Raw genomic sequence first — 15025 nt, 5'->3', positions numbered from 1 at the left:
GGAGACAGAGTGAGAGAGAGAGAGACAGAGAGAGGGAGAGAGACAGAGAGAGAGAGAGAGAGAGAGAGAGAGAGACAGAGAGAGAGAGGGAGGAAGAGACTGAAACTATTGGACTGGTATATGCACCCATCTCCATGTTGAAATATTAATGCAATGCCCACCCGTTCCATTAGACTCAGTTATGTGAGGAAACATTAACCTGATTGCTCACCACATCTCTCTGAAAGTTTTGATACAACTAGACAGCGTGCAACAGTCCTACTCCTAATGAAAATGACAACCAGTGCAAGCCCAGCTGTGAGTATATAATTTGTTCCAAATGATTAAAAACCTAGGCAAATCATGTATAGTAGCTGTCATACAGTATCAAAAGCACATAACCTCATTTTTTAAGTTTTGGTGCAGCTTTACTAAAAGAGGCACTGATTACTGACAGTTTACTGACCAATTTAGCAGACTAAGAAGTACTAAGTACTTCCATGTAAAATATGGTCTATCATATATATATATATATATATATATAGATAGATAGATGGTGGGCTATTTTACTATATTATCATATAATATCAACGTCTATGTATAATCCCCTGTTTAACTTAAGTATTGTTCAGGTGAGATTGGTTTTCCATGGGGAGGTGGGATAATGCAAGTTTATCAGTAGATGTCTGTAATCTCGATATAAATGACAGAGGTAGGACTCACACACTGCCTTTACTCCAGAAAAGAGCAGAAAACATGTCAAAACATTTATTTAAGCCATTATTCTACCTAGCTGTCTAAAGGTAAATGCCCTGTATATTTGCATTTTAATCATTTTTGGATCTCCCAGCCAACAGTCAACATCACTGCATAAAATTAAGTTTTTTTTCTGTAGTTTTATTTTAATATTCTGAGTTTTACACTTGAGGTAGGACAGTTAATTTCAGCTTGGTTTTAGCTACAAAGAACACAAGTAAGTGCTTCTTCTAGTACCTCTGCGCTTAGAAACTCCTTTTCCACAGAAAATGACAGTGTTTTTACGAATAGTTTTCTCGAATAGCATGGAATTAATATAACCAGGGGTTATTTCTACGGCTCATTTCATAGAAGGTAAAAGCGGCAGGCAGGATACACCCTGGACAGGTCGCCAGTCGCACATATGTATATATACGCAAATGATCTCTTTAGCTCCTTTCACATTACTCACTCATTCTTTATTCTACTTGTATATTATTTGTCCCTTTAGGTTAAATGTCTTATTTTCTCTTTGGAATATTTGTTAATAGCCTTTGCGCTTGTCTGATCTGTTTAGTTTGTTATATGTCCTGCACATATGCACTCACCTGGACAACTTTCTTGTATGTAACATACTGGTAACATATAGCAATCCTGATTCTGAGTCAGAAATTTGAGAAAAGTAATTTTAAATTTCATATTCAGGTGGTGGGGTGAGCTAAATTGAGATCTGTGCCAAGTGCATTTGCGATACTGTAAAATCCGTGTTCACTGAGTGCATCCTGGTCATTTGGGAACTGTGATTTTGACCTTTTCATTGAGTGTAACCTCGTAGCTTAAAGCTATGACATTTCTGCCGCAGTAGCCACAGTGCACACACATGCCACAGCATGCATGAGTAGAGCCAAAAGTGTTCCAGGGTGTTTCCTGCAATGACCTCTGGGATAGGCTCCAGTTGCCCCCGCGTCCCAGAAGGATAAGCGGCCTAGAAAATGTGTGTGTGTGTGGGACATGATTTGCATTTACAAACGAAAGACTTTCTGTTTTTCTCCGTTAGCGCTAAAAATAAGACAAGTTTTTCAAAGGTGTCAGTCAGTATTTCCTACATTCTGAATAGGTGATTCATTATAATAATCTCCTCCCAGTATTTGGTACTTTGGTGCTTTTCTTTCACTGTCCAAAGAAGCACATGTATCTCAATTCTTTCACACTATTTGCACACAGTAGCACAAATGAGTAGCGACCGCCCCCTTCATCTTAATAAGGGCATGAAAGGCCATTGTCTATTTAGTAAATTGTGACAGCCACTTTTGAATGCCAAAATAGAGGTTGTGATGACACAAAACGTTAGTAAATCTGCCCCTAAATGTCAGCTGTCCTTTACCTTGTGTGAATATTTCACAGTGAATCAACAGAAATGGCCTAAACTTACTTGGAATTAAATTTTGTTAAATCAACATACATTACGGTTAAGACCGTTTTCTCCTTCACTTAAAAAGTTACCATTTTGGAGATGAGAAATTTGTTTATCTTATCATTGATATATTCCACATATGTATTTTGAATGCTTCGTAATACTCACTTCATGAATCTGCCTTCTAAAGTGATTTGCACATTCAGTTCCCTCTGTGAAAATGCCACCTGGAATCAAAGAACAGAGAACACAAAACGGATCACTGAGCACATATGAAACCACAACTGCATAAACCAGACAGTGCGTGCTGTGTCTGAGTAATGAAATATTTCTCATAGGAAAGCATGTGCTTTTCGAGTTCTGTCTCTCAGACCAGTGTGAATTCCCTAAATGCTGTTAACTTGGATTGCCGCTCATGCTGTGCTGATACATAGCATGACACTGCTACTTTGAAACAGTCATCTTTTCACTCCTTGTGCTAAGAATTCAAATGAATATTAAACACCTAACAGGCACCCTGAGAACATTTATTGGTTCCAGTATGTGTCTTGCACTGGATGTTTTCCATATTTGAAGCTCAATTGTGCTCCAAATAAAGAACTATTATGCACATTTCTGTCTCTCTGCTTCTCTTAATGAGCCAGGCATACCTGGAAGCCCAGGCGAGATAATATCATCTCTACAGAAATAGAAATGTATCCGTCTATCTGTTGCTGCTTCATTTTGGATGCTAGTTGGGAAGTCACGGCCCGGCTTCGGGGAACTGCCTGCTTACCTATTGATCAGGGAAACAAGAGAGCGCTGACAACTTGATTGCAGACAGCAAAGCTAGCCAAAACTGCAAGAGTTTCTGCACGTTGGACTACAGTTACAGATAAAAAAGCCTCTTTGAGCAGAAAGAAGACCACGGGACAGATGTTGTACTATAGCTTCTCTAGTGAGCTTTAGGTCCACTGTCAGCCTCATTGCAAGTCAAATTAAAAGGCAACAGCAGGTTCCAGAGCATAAACGTTCTGGTTGCTCTATTACCTTACATTTAGGGTCTGTTACTTTCACAGGGCCAGGCATGATCTTGTGACTAGAACACATCTCTTGGCATAACTTGTTAAACGTTTGGTGCTGGACAAGGGCACAAGGCATGCCCCGTCTAAAATTCCTTTAGTCTGTGCTCATGGAGCACAATCAATAACACAGCCAAAAAAAGCTAGCTAGAAAAATGCTATTGTTTGCTAATGGAACTGTTTCCCCTTTGCAAGAGATAACGTTTATTTTTAACCACATGTGAAGGTTCTCTCCACACGCAGCACACATCTGCATGCTTAATTTGAGTTGTTAGGCTTTTTTAGCCATGCTAAAATACACTATATTGCCAAACGTATTCACTCACCCATCCAAATCATTGAATTCAGGTGTTCCAATCACTTCCATGGCCACAGGTGTATAAAACCAAGCACCTAGGCATGCAGACTGCTTCTACAAACATTTGTGAAAGAATGGGTCGCTCTCAGGAGCTCAGTGAATTCCAGTGTGGTACCTTGATAGGATGCCACCTGTGCAACAAGTCCAGTCGTGAAATTTCCTCACTACTAAATATTCCACAGTCAACTGTCAGTGGTACTATAACAAAGTGGAAGCGATTGGGAACGACAGCAACTCAGCCACGAAGTGGTAAGCCACGTAAAATGACAGTGCAGGGTCAGCGGATACTGAGGCGCATAGTGCGCAGAGGTCACCAACTTTCTGCAGAGTCAATCGCTACAGACCTCCAAACTTCATGTGGCCTTCAGATTAGCTCAAGAACAGTCCGTAGAGAGCTTCATGGAATGGGTTTCCATGGCCGAACAGCTGCATCCAAGCCTTACATCACCAAGCACAATGCAAAGCGTTGAATGCAGTGGTGTAAAGCACCGCCACTGGACTCTAGAGCAGTGGAGACGTGTTCTCTGGAGTGACGAATCACGCTTCTCCATCTGGCAATCCGATGGACGTGTCTGTTTGTTAATGTTGTTAAAATGTCTGAGAGAATAAAGTTAAAAAGTTAGATTGTCCATTTGGTTCAATTAGCAACATATGCTTAAAACAATGTTACATTTATTCTTACCGTTGGAAATATCCTTTAGCTGTTTGCCACTAAAGAAGGACTGAACTCTCTGACTGTGCAGAAACAGAGAAATCAGTGCCTCCTGCAGTGCTGAGACTGTGTTATGTACCATGAGCTCATACATACTTTAGCACCGCAAAGAACTTGTCTCGGACTGAGGACAATCAGAATAATCTGTGTTTCACTTGAGCGCTAGCATCTGTGGCCAAATGAGCATGTTTCCATTAGCAATTGCTGACAAACATGTTATAAATACTGCAAATTACTCACTGTGAAATGTATAGATTCTGTAATCTCCCATAAAATGCACCATTTTACCCCTATAGACAGTGCCAAGTTATTTGGGGCAATATGTTGCCTGTTGACTACCGGCATATTACAATAAGTCCCTTTCTGGCACTGCACTGATTTGATACATGCTCTGGCCTTCTTTCTTGCCTGCAGGTCTCGATTGTGGGAGATAAATAGCTCCAGCCTCACTTTAATAATCTCGCAGTGGGAGGGCTGCAGCTGATGGGCATCGTCCTGCTACTATATGGCCCTTTCCCCCTCCAGGAAACGAGCGTCCAATTTTTTTTTCAGGCTTGGCATACTTAATGGCATGTGGACAATTTGAAACAATTTGTCACCAAAATCCGGGCTGTGTTGAGGGCCGGGGAGTGGTGCGCTTAAAGGCGGTAATGAGAGCAGTCACATTCATCTTCGTGCTGCTTATTTCTACAGCACTGCCTTAATGAGGAGAGGCCATTCAACATGCTGACATACGTGCTACATATGAGCAAGAATATTCCCTTTCACTTAATTGGCTTAGTAGACATACATGCATGCACGCATGGACACACACACACACATTTGCTTTTACAACCAGCATATGCAATTACTGTTGCAGCTGCATCACTGTTGAGTATATTTAGCCTACGTAATAGCGGAATATATATGGAATATTTTTACTGCACTACATTAGCAGCTATTCTAGTTCATAAATAGAAATGAGGAATTCTGGGAAGCTAACCATAGCTTTGCAAAATCTACAGTACCCTTTAAGCATGGACAATAAGAAACAATTTATTTCATTAGCAGTAATAGCTTTGTGACACACGTACAATAGGAAATACACTGTGGTGTGTCCACAAGCTACTCATCCAGGATATCTTCAGAAATCATAGGTATATACAAATAGGGAATTTGCCACCACTTGGCTGCAGTAACAGTCTCTACTGTTTTGGAAAGGCTTTATACTAGATGTTAGAACATTACTGTGAGGATTTGATTGTATGGGTACTGATGTTAGTTTAGTTCTGGATCACACACTCACCCCCAAGATATTGGTTGGAGCTCCAAAGAAGCTCGACTGCTCCACAGCCCAATGCTGGAGGGACTTATACTATATGTTTGGCATGATGATCTTAAACTTATGTTTGGCTGCTCCAGAGTATTCCATTGTATGGACATGCTTTCCAAAGAAGGTTATACAAGCTGTGTGTGCAGTAATAGGGGTGCATTGAAGTAGCTGAATTCAACTAATTAGGAGTGTCTGTAAACTTTTGGACATAGTATATTTCAGCAAAAGGGTACAACTTGAAGTTTCTCAGAATCTCCAAACAGGAACTGTTGAAACAGGGTAATCATTGCCCCAGGCTGTGTTCTGAGTTTGCACATTAATTGCACAGTTCTATTTGCATTCTGTTCAATTTAATTTTGTTGTAGCTGATTGGAAAGCCAGTAGTTGTAGCCCTATCAAGAAGTAAATTAAAAGTTACAGCTGTTCACTGTTGGGACTAACAGAGAGCATACAATTCCATTGTTATGGAGATAATGTGCTAGGACAAGTGTTACATTGTATATAGAGGTGAGCAGAATACTTTAAAAAAGTAGTGATGGCTGAATACTGAATACACGGTCCTAAATGTAGCCAGTAACACATTAAACCATAATCCAATCATGTTCGGACTTCTGCAGTTATCTGATTATTTAAATGGTCATGTAAACAGTACACTCTGATTTCTTAGATCGGAGTGAGGTCTAGAAATCCAATTAAGAAATCCGATAAGGAGAGCTGGATTTTAGCTCAGTAATTGGATTTTGCAGTGCATGTATACCCTTACTCTGATTTCTTTGAGATTTCTTAGTCTGCGCATGTGTGAAAAAAGACTGTGGGGCTGGAAATAAGCAAGCGGCTTTAAAAACAGCACTCGTGAGACGACAACAAAACACTTTTGGAGTGTCAACTACATGCTTGATGAAATGAAGGATTTAAACATCCCTCATCTTCTAGATGATGTATGTTCATATTTCCAGATAAAGTTACTTGGTGTTTGAAAAAAAGCCGCAGGTTTTGCATTATGTTTACATCATGTCTTCTTCTGTGAGTTTATTGGCTGGTTGCAAAACATAAATCTGATTATTGTCTGACACATGCAGACTGGGAGTTTTGTGAAGATAACACATCCTCTACAGAGAACACACTTCTGCACATTATAATGCACAGTTAATGTTTGTTTGCTAAATTTTATGCAATTTGAGACCAAAAAAAAAATCTAAAGTGTGGCCTGTGCAAAAATGATGGCACATTTTATATGATATATATGTACACACACACACACACACACACACACACACACACACACACACACATATATATATATATATATATATATATATATATATATCCCCAATATGTTCAATTTAGTAAATAAATATAACTTGTGCATTAAAATGTACAGAAAATAATCCTCTTAAACTTTGTCCTCTATAGATGATGATGATACCTGCATTCTGAATATTGCCTTTTCAAAATGTTTCTTTTGGACAGATTAATGTCTGTATTCTGAATATGTTTTTCGAACAGTTGTATTGTCATTGTTGTACTGGTATATCAAACCATAGATTGCTACATTAGGATGGCCTAGCACCGCTAATAGATTAACCTTAACTAACTATAACCCGTACTACAAATGCACATTTATAGACAAGTCAGGCATGACAGAAACCGTTGCATCTCCTCCCTCATGGCAAACATGTTGGTCTGAGGTTCACATTCACAGAAAGGGAAAAGTTTATGGAGTTTTTGCAAAGGAAGACATTTTAAGTGGGGTTTTTTTTTGTATCCATACTACATTGGCTCCTTTAAAGTCGTTCATGTTGGACGTTGGCTAGCATGTTATGAAATTACGCCTCAAAGTTACAGAACATCTGTGCAGTCATATGTGAAAGGTGAAGGGTCCTTGATCTCCCACTTTCTGACCACATTAATGTGTGCAACTTAATGAGCACTGGACACACTAATGATGGCTCTATTATGAGCCGATGTCCATTACCAAGTGCATTTTATGGGCATCTGCAGCTGGGACCAAACCATTAGCATGCTGCTATTTGAACCCTCATAGTGCTGATGCGCTGTTTGTGTGCATGCTGCTGAAATGAGGGTCAAGTGCTTTTTAATCATCTTGGAGTGTTGAATGGAAAATCCCGAGTTTGGGATGTTTCCAGGGTGCTGAGACTAATGATTTTCATCTTTTACCTCATCTTTGTGGAAAAAAGTGGGAAATCTGTTCTGGGATTCAGGTCTGCTCATTAGGGTCTGAATAATGGTGATAAAAAAATACAACCCATTAAGTAAAAGAGACTGATAGCCTATGCACTGAGAGTTTGGCATGATGCAGGAGAAGCCCAGGGGCTCAGAGAAAAAGCAGCCACTGATTAGCAAGCGCTTCTGCGCAGCCCGGATGAGGTCATTTCCTCATCTCCTCAACAGATCCCGTTTCTGTTTGCAGCCTTCACTAATTCACTCTACACGGGACAGAGTGATATTTCAGTAGTGGGAGGGTACACTACAGCTCAAAAGTTTGGAACCACTGTTCTCAATAATATAAAACCTACTTTGAAGAAACATGTATAAACTGATCCTATTCAGGGATGTGCATGGGTTTGAAATGCTGAAATCACTGTTTGAGTTATTGTTTCGTTTTATCGCAGGAAGACAGAGGAAATAAAGAGACTAACAGTGAAACCACTTTTATAATAATGAAGTATTTGTAATAATAAAGTATAAAGAAGAGAGTTCCAGAGTCAGGGAGCCAACGTAGAGAAGCACGATCGCCATACCCACGTAGGTTAGATGGTAGGATAATAAGTAATCCAGCAGGTGAGGAACTAAGAGGGAATTAGTTTGTAGGGAATAAGGAGATCAGACAAGTAGGAAGGAGCAATGTTATGTAGAGCTTTGTAAGTGAGGAGAAGAATTCTAAATTGTAGATGATATTTTACAGGTTTTATGATGTAACAGAACCATAAAAATTTGTTTGTGAGTAAGTATATTATATTACACTGTGCCACTCCGAGTGCCACTTGAACATTTGAACGAGTACAACTTCCAGGTCCCTCCCTATCCCTTTCTGCTGTGCTCCGGCCCTGCCTTCAAAGCCCCTCCCACAGAGGAGGTTGCTGTGCACCCAGGCTAGCAACCATGGCAACTGAAGAGGCCAGGTAAACAGCATGGAGCACACACTGGTAAGAACATACTCCACAAAGCTCAAAAAATTGCCATTATTATTTTCATACAGTAATATCTTGGTGTTATGTTAAATGAAACATTTTATTGTCCCCTTTGAAAATCTCACAGTTTCCTGTCTGCACTGTATAATCTGTTACTGAACAAAATAACAGCAATTATGAAAATGATAAGGTACAACAGGAGATTTCTCCAAAATCTCCAACCAGGATCTGTTAAATCAGTGCAAAGGCTGTCCCAGGCCTCATTCTGAATTTGCATATTGGTTGTGCAATTAAATTTGCATATTAGTCATTCCATTGTTGTAGTTGTTTGAAAGCCAGTGGTTGTTGCATTACCAGGAACTTAAGTGCCAAGAAAAGCTATTGCCCCCATTCATGCTCCACCCATAAATGCATTCCCTTATACAACTGTTTAACACAACATTACCAAAAATCTCATTTGACCTAATGTCATGTATTTTTGTCAAAATACCTAAAATTAAAGTGCATTATTACATACATACATAATACATACATACATACATACATACATACATACATACATAATTCATTTTTTTTATTTTGCATGCACTGTTAGGATACACTTAGAGTAGTTTTTTGTCAAAACTGAGCCAATGTTAGCATAATAGCAAAGCAGTGGTTTACACCATTACTAGCTTCACCTGTATGTTCTGACTCTGCACGCTTGCAACCCCAGCAAGAAGGGTAACCAAATTCAGCGGGGGTCAGGTATGGTTCAGTTCATTTAGCAGCAGAAATAACAAAATGCGTGATCATGGATTTGTAAGCGTACTGTACCGTACCACACTGCCTGGTGGAAAAATGCCATAATAGTTACAGTTCACTGAATCTAGTCCAGCTTGGTAGTACGGCTTAGCAACTTATTAGGTTGAATGGAATTTTTGCTATTCTGTAAAGTGTGTTAAACCCTGCAACAGTTGCTAAGAAAGAACACATTCATGAGCAGAGCATGGATACCTTCACTTTTGGAACCGATGAAGAACATGCGATCCAGAATTGTGGAGATGTAGTGCAGGTGCTCTTTTTACTGTTTGCAGCCTTCACTAATTCACTCTGCATGATACATAATTTCTGCTTAGTCCTTGGATGGAGAACATATGCAATTCTGCTTTTTCCATCAGGTTGTAGTGATAATAATGGAGACTCACAAAATTGCCTATCAGCCCAAGCTCAGGCATTTGTGAGTGTACTGCATAAGGGGATAGGGCACAGGCTGGCTTAGGCCTGAGAGGTGAAGAGATAAGCCCAGGGTGGAATCCTGTACACTGGAGAGGTGCCTTGGACAGATTGGGTGGAGGACCCTCCAGAGTCCTCCAGTGCCAGGCAACACAGGGGCCCCAGATAACAGGAGGTGCTGTTTGGATTGGGGGTGTGACGGGTGATCTTGGCTCCAGAGGAGGCGGAGGGAGAGCAGGAGGAAAGAGTGCTGCATGATGGAGGCCTGTGAGAGAGAGATAATTACTAGTGAGCTTTTCATGCCCTCATGCAGCCTGCATACACACTAGGGGTTGTATGGCAAGGATAAAGCATGGAAACACTGAGATACTGTGGGTTTAAAAATGCATCATGACACATCAACATGAAGGTGAGAATTCAACTGCAGCAATTTTGGAATAGCAGACTTGATTATGTTTAATTATAATCAATTGTAAAAATATTAAATACACTATGTGTCTAAGCTACAGCAAAATCTTTGCTACTAAATTGTTATGTCAGTCACGTTTGTATATTTTTACTAAAACAATCAAACTGAATCGAGGTGAAATCTGAGACTGTTTTTCAAAATATACTAAACACTGTGTAGTATACATATATTCAAAAAATCTAATATGCATACATGGAGTCAGGCAATTTTTGAGCTGTTTTGAAATGTTAGTGTGTGTTGTGCTGGTACGAGTGAATCAGACACAGCAGTGCTGCTGGAGTTTTTAAACACTGTGTCCACTCACTGTCCACTCTATTAGACACTCCTACCTTGTCAGTCCACCTTGTCTGCTGCTGCACATTTTGTGTTGGTCATCCTCTAGTCCTTCATCAGTGGTCACAGGACGCTGCACACAGGACGCTGTTGGCTGGATATTTTTGGTTGGTGGACTATTCTCAGTCCAGCAGTGACATTGAGGTGTTTAAAAACTCCAGCAGCACTGCTGTGTCTGATCCACTCAGACCAGTGCAACACACACTAACACACCACCACCACATCAGTGTTACTGCAGTGCTGAGAATGATCCACCACCCAAATAGTACCTGCTCTGTGAGGGTCTATGGGTCCTGACCACTGAAGAACAGGGTAAAAGGGGGCTAACAAAGTATGCAGAGAAACAGATGGACTACAGTCTGTGATTGGAGAACTACAAAGTGCACCTATATAGTAAGTGGAGCTGATAAAATGGACAATGAGCGTAGAAACAAGGAGGAAGTCATAATATTATGTTTGATCGGAGTATATATATATTTATACTTTATATGACTAAAAGTTTTGTCTGTTAGCAAAAGTGCCACAGATGCTACCTAAGCTGAAAGTTTGATGGACATAGCAACAGTAACTAAGGGAGGCAGAACTTTTTTTTTGCAACCAGTCAGCATGAGATTCCATGTTGCATGGAGCTGTTATCTAAAGAATCATAATTAAAACAAATAATTGAGATTCACATTTTTAATACATACCATCTCCAGCACAGAAATCATGCTTAGAGCAGCCTTTTGTCAATACGGGATGTTGGTTCAGAGAGCGTTTTTGAAAACTCCACAATGTGCCGTCAGTAAAACGTGATAAACAAAGAGGGATTGTTAATGACATTAATACTGAACAAGAAGTGTTTGTTCATGTGTGACAGAGATAGAACTGGTTAGAGTGAGAGCAAATGAATGAGAGAGGGAGAAACCGAGAGATGGGGCACCTGTGGGATGCTTATGTGCTCTCACCCCAGGGTGCTGGCTTCTGTCACACAATGATAAAGTGAACTGCACTGGTGGCAGAAATATCCTGCAGTGTTCCGCCAACACTTAAAGGCATCATATCATGAAAAAACTGGATCAGAATGAGTTTCCTCTGTTTTTTGTACCTGACAACCCCAAGAAAATATTGTTACATTGTGAAGTGCATGCAGTGCACCACTTCCCTGTGGTTAGAGCCAGTAAAATCGGGCACTGTTTTATAAGAGCTTCAGAATAGCCTCCAGTTGTTACACAGAAACTTTTTTTTTTATTAGAATGTACCAATAATTTCTAAGCTGCTATTTGCATATCTCTACCTCACATAGATGTATATAGCTGCCAAATGAATGTGTGAAATGTTTTGCTAGGACATGTTGTGTAAGAAATGTTACGGAATATGTGCTATTGCTAGCTGTCAGTCAGCCAACAACTCTACATCAGGTACCAATAGGCCATCCTTCATTTATTATAACATTTTTCCATCAACCTCAGCCCCTCCAGTCAACTGCCCTTTGCTTAGCACATTTTCCTGACAACTGTATTGACAACAGAGCCTTGTACCCTACTGGGTTTGACCAAGTCCTCCAGCAGTTCTTTTCAGTCATATAAGACTAGGGTCCTATCTCTTTGAATGGGAAGAGCCTATAACATTGAAAACCACATTCTTGTTTAAAAACATATCTGAAACTGTTTGTAAAATCTAATAAAAATTCATTCATAAATGGTAGCATTTGGTACAAAAAAAACATGTTTTTTTTTGTTTTTCTGGCTTTTGCACATGTGCTTTCACCACAATAGCCATGTTTACATGCAGCCTGATAATCCATTAATAATCCAAACTAATAGCTCAATCGGAATAGAATACGTCCATATACACACCTCAAACGAACAGACTAGTCTGATTGAGGCCATTCGGAATATAATTTCTATCCGATTGAACAAGGTGGGTAATCCTGTAAATAATCAGTTAAATATAAGAATACTAACCATGTAAACGCCTGTACCTGATTACATTCCTAATTGAAAAGTTCAAGTACATTCTGCTCATGGGTGTTTGCGAAAGTTTCTAACGTTCAAGATGGCGGAAGCCAGAAACTGGTCTGCAGAGGAGACAAAGTTTATGCTTTAAACTTTAAAAGATGGTGGTGGGACTGGCGTCCACTATATGTCTCAAAACGCTCATCTTTTAATAAATACATGTGGATTACATTTCCCTGAGTCTGACATAATTTTAAAGCAATTAAAAACACAAGCGCCTCAACTAAAAACTCAGATAACACACTGATGCTCGTCTCACTCTTGACTAGATTCACGCGATGCTTGTGGTACTTAATGCATGTGTGTAATTTTAATGTAAACAGAGATTTTCCATCAGATTTTTCATACATATAAACACCTCAGTCTTAATCCATAATCTGAATGTTTTCAACTGGATTGGCAAAAATCTTTGCATGTAAACACAATCAATGAGGAAGAGCTTTTCCCCCTTGCAGCATTACTATTCACATCCATTTTCAACTAGTGAACCACCTCCTCCTCCTCCTTTATAGCATCTCTTAACTGATCTAACTCTGGTGGAACATGCCCCTGCTTATTAGCTAAATGTTGCAGCTGATCTTCTCATTTTTAGCTTACTAAACTAGCAAGGTAATAAGAGTAAACCAAGCTGTTGGCAACTTGCTGGATCTGAATCTTTGTAAGTTAAATCAAACTACCAAACCATAAATTGCTGTGAAGTTAGATGTTTTTCACATATCATAGCATAGCTGTGATTCCCAGCTCCAGTCCTGATAGGGTTAAATCATACTGATTGCAAATCATGAAGCCTGTCATAAATTGAACCGAGTGTCATGTAGATGCTCCATAAAGTCTTAGATTGATGCCAATGCTGGGCTTCATAATGTTTACACATATTACACATACTTTTTAAATACACACATTCTTGAATCAAACATGGTTATGTAATCTTTATAATAATCTTTGTTGATTGGTGCAGTTTTACTCTCAGAAATGTTTTCAGTTAGAGAAATAAGACACTTTTGGTGCAAGTTTAATCACTCCCCTGGGGGAAATTCCAATTAATTCCAGTTTAGCGACCCTACTGAAACAAACCTCTTGCTAAAGGTTGTTACTTGTCTTTAATGAATTCAACTGGACTTTGAAAATCCAAACTGGTCCATCTAATTCCATTGCCAGTAGAGTCCTTGTGTTTTCTACCAGTTTTAACTGACATGAAATGAAATCACGAGACCCACTGGTTTACAGTGGAATCATCTGGCACCAGTTGAACCATCAGTGGTGGTGCTGGTTTCACTGCTGGTGTCATTCATAATAAACCAGACCAAACTGTTGAGTAAGGCACTCAACCCCCAGTGACATGATACCAATGATATGTTCAATGTTAATGACACTAGCAGTTTGTTCTGTTCAGTTAGAATGTCTGGGACTTGGTCTTTCACACTTATTAGGCAATTGGTAAAATGTCCAGTTAATATGTATAAATGCATGTGCAGTGCTCTTTATAAGACCATGCACACTGGAAAGTACAACATAGAGGCCTTCCATAGATGGATAACTAGAAATACACAGAAAAGACTTCACACTTTTTGAGGAACATTCTGGTCAAAATAAATCTAGTTCACTCTGTCTGCATCATTTATGTCTCTGTGTTTCATTGGTGTGCCAAAAATGCAGCAAACATGACTTGAAGAGATGCATATATCATTGGAAGATAAAATCCCAGAGCCAGCAGGGGGCAGTAAAGTAATCCAGTTCTCCTGCGCATATGCTGCTGTTCTAGAGGCAGTCAGCCAAGTGGTTCGAGTTCCAGCGTCTGGAAAGTAACCTACTTCTCTTGTTTGCTTGGCCACAGGCGCCAGGAGGCAGCTAGACCACTTTCAGTTCTCACTACATCCCTCACAAGATTCACAACATGCATGGACACCATCCCACACCCCCACCCAAGTTTCTCTATCCCCACAATACCACATCTTGTCAGAGACGAGAATGTTACTGATATGATCACTTTCAATATTAGCATGCAAATGGATAGTAATCGTGTAAACTATCAGTGATTGTAAGCAATTTAGAATAAAATAATAACCATAAACCAAGCAAGGTACACAATTTATCCAATTCCTACATTTTCTCTTGCCTAATAAACAGCTTCACTCATGGGGCCTTTTTATAGCCACTGGCCTCCCACACCAGCACCCTGTTCCAGCATTGTTTATGTAATGTTATGCCGCTGTTATCATGTTGCCACGGGGACGTGACGGATGGTGTGAAAGTGCTGTGTGCTCTGCCGGGCACTTTGCATGAACACG

Source organism: Colossoma macropomum, unplaced genomic scaffold (assembly GCF_904425465.1).
Source record: "Colossoma macropomum unplaced genomic scaffold, Colossoma_macropomum, whole genome shotgun sequence".
In the NCBI taxonomy this organism is placed as follows: domain Eukaryota; kingdom Metazoa; phylum Chordata; class Actinopteri; order Characiformes; family Serrasalmidae; genus Colossoma; species Colossoma macropomum.
The sequence above is the reverse complement of the archived record's forward strand: the minus strand, read 5'-3'. Positions refer to the sequence as shown.